We start from the raw sequence: 6,349 nt of genomic DNA, 5'->3' as shown, positions 1-6,349 counted from the left end.
CTGGTATCTGGGCCCAATTCTGGTTGTCACCTGGCCAGACTCTCCCAGTAATGCCCCACCTTGACCGCATAGCCTGCTTTGCTCTAGCCACCAATACCCTGACTTGCCAGCAAAGTGTCCTCCTCCAGCACCCCATGATGATGCTGAGGAGGCTGTGTTTCTCCCCCTCCAGACTGTTAATGATCTTCTCCTAGAGGATAGTCCTGATGAGAGAAAGCCTGTCCCTACTGCTCTGTGAAGCTTTAAGCACCATGCAGGGCTTAGCACTTGCTCCACAAATCACTTACTCTCCTTCCAGACCCACTGCAAACTTTCCCATCCTTGCCCATTCCCCTGTAGCCACACTGAGCTGTCTGCAACCACCTGCTCTCCAATACACCAGGCTCTCTCACACCAGGCTCTCTCATACCTCGGGTCCTTACACAGGCCTTTTGTTTAGAATATCTTTTGTTTAGAATACATCTTGCTGTATCCAGCCTATTCTTACACATTCTTCAATGTCAGGCCAAAGACTATCATCCCTTGGACACCTTCCCTGATTTCTGCAGCCTGACTCACTCTCCCTTCCTTCAAGCCCTCCTGAATTTCAGCCATACTCATGTCAAGCTGATCACTGTATCACATTATAATTGAATATATCTGTCTCTTCAAAGCAAGCTCCTTGAAGGCTGAAGCCATGCCCTTGCATTTCCGTGTATCTCATGTCTAGCACAAAGCCTGGCACGTTGCAAAGCCCAATAAATGTTGAATGGATACAGGTCTGTGCTCTTGATGAAGAAAATGGGAAGTCAGTCACCAGGCATGCAAACTTGAAGGCTCCATTAGGGCTCTTTCACTGGAAGTGGGATGACACCAAACCTTGAGACAGAACAAATGGGAGCAGGAGAGGGAGATGCCATCCATGTCAGCTTTCCTCAAGTGTAGTGAGGGGCAGGCAGGGACCAGCAATGATGCCAGGGAGGAAAGATGGGGCATTTCTCAGACACCAATGTGTGCTAAGGAACAGCTGCAACACAGAGACCAGTAAGGCAGGAGCCTCAGCCTAGAGAGGACACCCGAGGGGTCAACTCTGTAGCCAGGATTTTACTGCTGAGCACCAGAGCTGTTTTCCCAGCTGCTCACTGGAAATATCCTGGACACCTCAGATTTGGGATGCCCAAAGTTGGGAATCATTGTCATCCTCTCTACCTCCTGGGCTTCCTCCGTGGTGAGGGTTCTACCACATATTGAGCCAGGAATCTGGGTATCATTCCCGATGCCTCTCATGCCCTCACTTCCCACATCTGATACACTATCAAGATCTGTCAGTATTTTCACCTGAACATCTTGGGATTCTCCTTGCTGAGTGCCTCTTAATTCCATCTCCTTATCTCCTCTCCATTCTCACTCTCTTGATTCAGACCACGATCCTCTTCCAGACTTAAAACTGATGACCCTGCCTTTAGTCCCTGCACAATACTGTTAGGTACTTCTCTCCCTTTTCTGAAAGACTTTGGAACCTACTCATTGTCAGGATAAAGTCTTATTTCCTTAGCATGATAGAATCACCTTCATAATCTGGCCCCTTCTTCAATGTCAAGCTTTATCAGTTAAGATTCTTTCAGCTTTAAGTGGCAGAAAATCCTGATGCAAAGAACTTAAACCAGTGATTTCCTAAGTGACAGACACATGTCTAGAGTATGTGCAGGATGACCCATTGGACTACAAGGAAAAATTATTAGAACTTCTTAAAAGTAAGACATCAAACCTTCCATAGGTTTAAGAGTCTGAAGGAGGAGATAGAATTCCAAATTGGGGAAGAGTTGACCAAGTGCGATCCAGGTGTGCCTGGCTCAGTGAATTAAGAGATCGTACTGCCTGGATTTTTTAGATGGTGAAGATAATGAAATGATTTTCCTTTTAATTTGTTATTGAAACATAATTTATAAAACTGAAATATATCATAGATAGGTTTTTCCTTTTATAGAACTTCTAGAAGTAATAGAAACAACAGAATATGCTCTTTTGTGTTTGCCTTTTTTGCTCACCATAATGCTTTTGGGACGGGGATTCATGTGTGATGATGTGACCTGGTATATGCTTGACTTCCTAAGAAGCTGCCAATTTGTTTTCTAAAGTGTTTGTATGATTTTGTACTCCCACCAGTGGTCTATGAGAATTCAGGTGACTCCATATCCTTGCCAACATTTGATGTTGTCAGACTTTCATTTTAGTCATTATAGTGAGATGGTATTTCATTTGGGTTACATTTGCATTTCCCTGATGACTAATGGTGTTATTTACCTTTTTATATGCTTGTTAACCATTTGTATATCTGCTTTTGTGAAGGATCTGTTTAAGTCATCTGTCCATTTAAAAAATTGATTGACTTTTGTTTAATTTGTAGGAGTTCTTTATATATTCTACATTTAAGTACTATATCAGATACATTTGTTGCAAATATTTTTTCTAGTCTATGACTTCCCTTTTCATTCCGTTAGTAGTGTTTCTAATTTTGGTAAAGTTTTTAAATTCTGGTAATTAGACTTTATATATTTTTTCTTGTGGTGTTAGTACTTTCTGTATCCCATCTAAGAAATTTTGTCTGATTGTGAAGATAACCTCTTGTGCTTTATTCTAGTATAGAGTAAGAGTAAAAGGCACATAACCTCTTAGTATCATTATAAAATCATTTTGAGTTCACAGACTTCCTGGAAGGGTCTCAGGGGCCTTCAGTGATAACCAGAACACACTTTGAGATCCTATACTTTATATCTTTACTGATTTTTTTGTCTATCTTTTCTATCAGGAGTATGAAATTTCTAAGTCTAATTACAGGGTTTTTTTCTTTGGTGCTGTCAGATTTTGCATCATATGTTTTAGAGCTCTGTTATTTCATGCATACACATTTAGGATGTTTATGTTTCTCAATGATTTGATCCTTTTATATGTCCCTCTTTATCTCTGACAATGCACTTTGTCTTGAAGTCCAATTTGATATTCATATAGCCACTCTATCTTTTAAAAAATATAAATAATGATTTCATAATATATTTTTTTCATCCTTTTACTTTTAACCTATCTGTGGATTTATATTTAAAGTGCATTTCTTGTGGACAGCACCATAGTTGTTTTTGTTTTTTTGGGTTTTTTTGAATGCCAATATGACAATCACTTTCAAAAATTAGAGTTTTTAGTCCACTTAAATTTAATGTAATTATTGACATGGTTTGGTTGAAGTCCACTGTCTTGCTGTTTGTTTTATTTGTCCTATCTGTTTTTGGTTTACTTATCTTTCTTTCCTGGTTTCTTTTGGATTAATTGAGTATTGTTTAGTGTTCCTTTCTGTATACTCAGTTGGATTTTAGTTATACCTCTTTGCTTTATTTTTTAGGGGTTGCTTTAGGAATTAAAACATCCATTCTCAGCTAATCACAGTCTACCATGAATTAATATGTTTAACACTTCATATACAACTTAAGATCCTTAACAGCATACTTCCCTGTACATCCTCTTTCCTTTGTGCTGTTGTTGTACAACATTTTACTTTTATGTATATATAAACCACACAATGCATTGCATTAATTTGTATTTTATACATATAATTATGTGAACCCTTTTACTGTGCAGACACATATTCATTTTTTAGCTCAGAAATGTGTTCTTCTATGACTTAATTATGTTTGATGATGGCCTCACCTCTTTCTCTTATTTTTTCTTCTTTTGGGAGTGATTTGTTTTTCAGGCTGCCTCAATATATTCTCCAAGCCTTTTATCTTTTACCTCATGGCTTTTATCTGTTTGTATTTTTGCTCAGTTCTTTGAAATATTTCTTCCATTGGTCTGGCTTATGATTTGAATCTCATAGTGATTCTTTTGTCAATTCATTTTTTGACTTTTTCAATTCTAAATAGTGGTTTTTTTTAGTACTAACAGCCATCTCTGTATTATCCTTGACTATCTTTAATACTGTCTTTCCTGTTCAATTTGTTGTTAGTCTCCATCAGCAGCTCTGTTTCACTAGGGCCTGTTCAGAATGGTTCTTTTTGTTCTTCCCCTCTCTGACTGCCAGACACCATTACATATAATTGGTAATTGAGTTGATGGTCTGCTCACTTAGGCTCAAATTCAGCTGCTGATGCACCTGAAGTAGGGCTGTCCTATGAGTGATGAAAAACTTGGTGGTCTCTGCTCCTTTGAGCCAGTAGTGGAACAACAGGCACTTCATTATCTTCCACTGAAGTGTCAGTGTCAGGAAGAAGCCGTCCTGTTTCTCAGCCTCTCTGGGTTCTCCTGTCTTAGGAGCAAAGAGAAGAAAATCCCTGTTCTCAGCTCCTCCTCAGCATTTCAGAGTCAAGGAGCCCAGGCCTAATGGCTATTACTTTGGTAGTGTCGTTGGGGTGAGAGGTGGGGTTCCATGGATCTCAGTGGACTAAGTTCCCTTCATGGATCCACAGTATTCTAATCCTTGACCTTAAGGTCTCCATTGCTGTTTCCAGGTTCTCACCTTGCTCAGGTGGAAAAAGTCCTGCGCATATAGTCATCTCTACTTTTATCAATATCATTGTCAACTGCAGTCAAGGCAGTGCTTGACTCAGTAGAAGTAGCTGGACTGGAGTGAAGGGAGTCAGAACATAGTCAAGCTGCCATTCTTCAGGAATTTTCTATTCTAGGGACTATTGTTAGACAAAGGAAAACTGACCACAGAGATTACCAAGGTAACTATCATGTTCTCCGTCGAGTGGTGTGTGAAGCAGTGTAGTGTAAGTGGAAAGCTTTGGGGTAACCCAGACTTGGGTTGGAACCCCAGCTCTTCCACATACCCATAGTTGGCAAGTTATTTAGAGTCTGTGGGCCTCACTTTCCCCCTCTATAGAATAAGGAAGATGAGAGCTCCTTTACAGAATTGCAAAATCTAAACCAGGTATTACATGTGAAGCCCCTACACAGGCAGGTGGTACCTTGTAGGTTCCCTTCTCCCTTTAAACCTTGTTCTGCTAACATTGATCTATTTTCATGCCTCATTGGCCATCTCACAGACATGTCTCATAGCCCAAAGCAAGGGTACCTACAAGATCTCAGCTCCAACACACGTTTTCCTAGTTGTGTGGCTATATAATGCTACAGTATGTTCTTGTACTGTAAACAGCGAAGCGCCACACCCTGGATGTCCTGAAACAGGAAGAATTGATGTTTTGTGTAGATAAGCAGGGTTTGAGGTAGAGAAAGAATATTTCCTAAAGCCCTGGAGTTAGCCTGGGTAATGCAGTGTGTGAGAGAGAAACTGGGTCTGGACAGAGGGAGAGGAACTAAAAGGGTGGAGTTTAAAGGAAGATGACTTGGGAGTGGTAAAAGGACTAGGACAAGGATAGGGGTTGAGAGAGGGAGAGGCCCTGGGACTGGCCCTTTAGACCATGCATGTTCCCCACAGGTAGACAGAGCATAAGAGCACACAGGCAGAACTGGCTGCTAGCCGATGGCAGCTTTCCTGTAACCTATGAGCCTGCCAGTCCATCCACACACCTTCCGCGCCTGGAGAACCAGAATGGCAACCTGCAAACTAACTGGAAGTATCCTCTACTCAGGGCCCTGTTTATTTTGTCCCAGATATTCACATTCTTTCTTGTTCCTCACCTTTATCCACTTTCCTGTTGTCAGCTCTGCTCTGACCTTGGTGCTCATTGACTAAGTTTAGTTTCCATAGCTTGGCTCTGATGCTTGCTAAGGAGGCATAAAGTCACCTCTCCCTTTAGCTCCTGGCAGTAACTCCATCCCAGCTTTAGCACCTGCTCTTGGAATGGAGGTTGACCATCAGTCTGGCCACTAAACTAAGTTTTCCTTTCTAATGTGCCTGATGCTGTCTCCTCTGTCCTTTCATGATTTGAAAATGTCCTTGTTTCAAAGTCTAATTGTTCCAAAAGGTACTTCCTTCATTGCCTGCATCTCCACCACTATGATAGTGATTACTTTAGCAATCACTGTTTATTAATCACTTGCATGTCCCATTCATTATTTATAGCACTTAGAAAAGATAATATCCTTTTACATAATCAGCAACAATTGTTCAGTCAGGTTAGCTAATCAGGTAAGTAAATGAAAAGAGGTCAGGATGTAGATGGGAGGTGAAAAAGAAGTTTCAAGAAAAAGCTGACAATTCATGTCATTTAGGGAAGCCAGCATTATTAGGTAAGAGAGCTGGTTAGAAATGCACTTTATCTAAGTTCATTTTACTTTATATTTTGCTTAGGGAAGGCAAGATTTAGGGCTGGGGAAAAGCTTTTCCTTACCATTTTCTGTTTATTAATATACAAACAGTTCTTCAAGCTAAGAGGCTAGATTTATTAAAATCCAAATTGTCTGAAATATAATT

The sequence above is a fragment of the Mesoplodon bidens genome, assembly GCF_964165515.1.
Source record: "Mesoplodon bidens genome assembly, chromosome: 6".
Taxonomy (NCBI): Eukaryota; Metazoa; Chordata; class Mammalia; order Artiodactyla; family Ziphiidae; genus Mesoplodon; species Mesoplodon bidens.
This window is presented reverse-complemented; position numbering follows the sequence as displayed.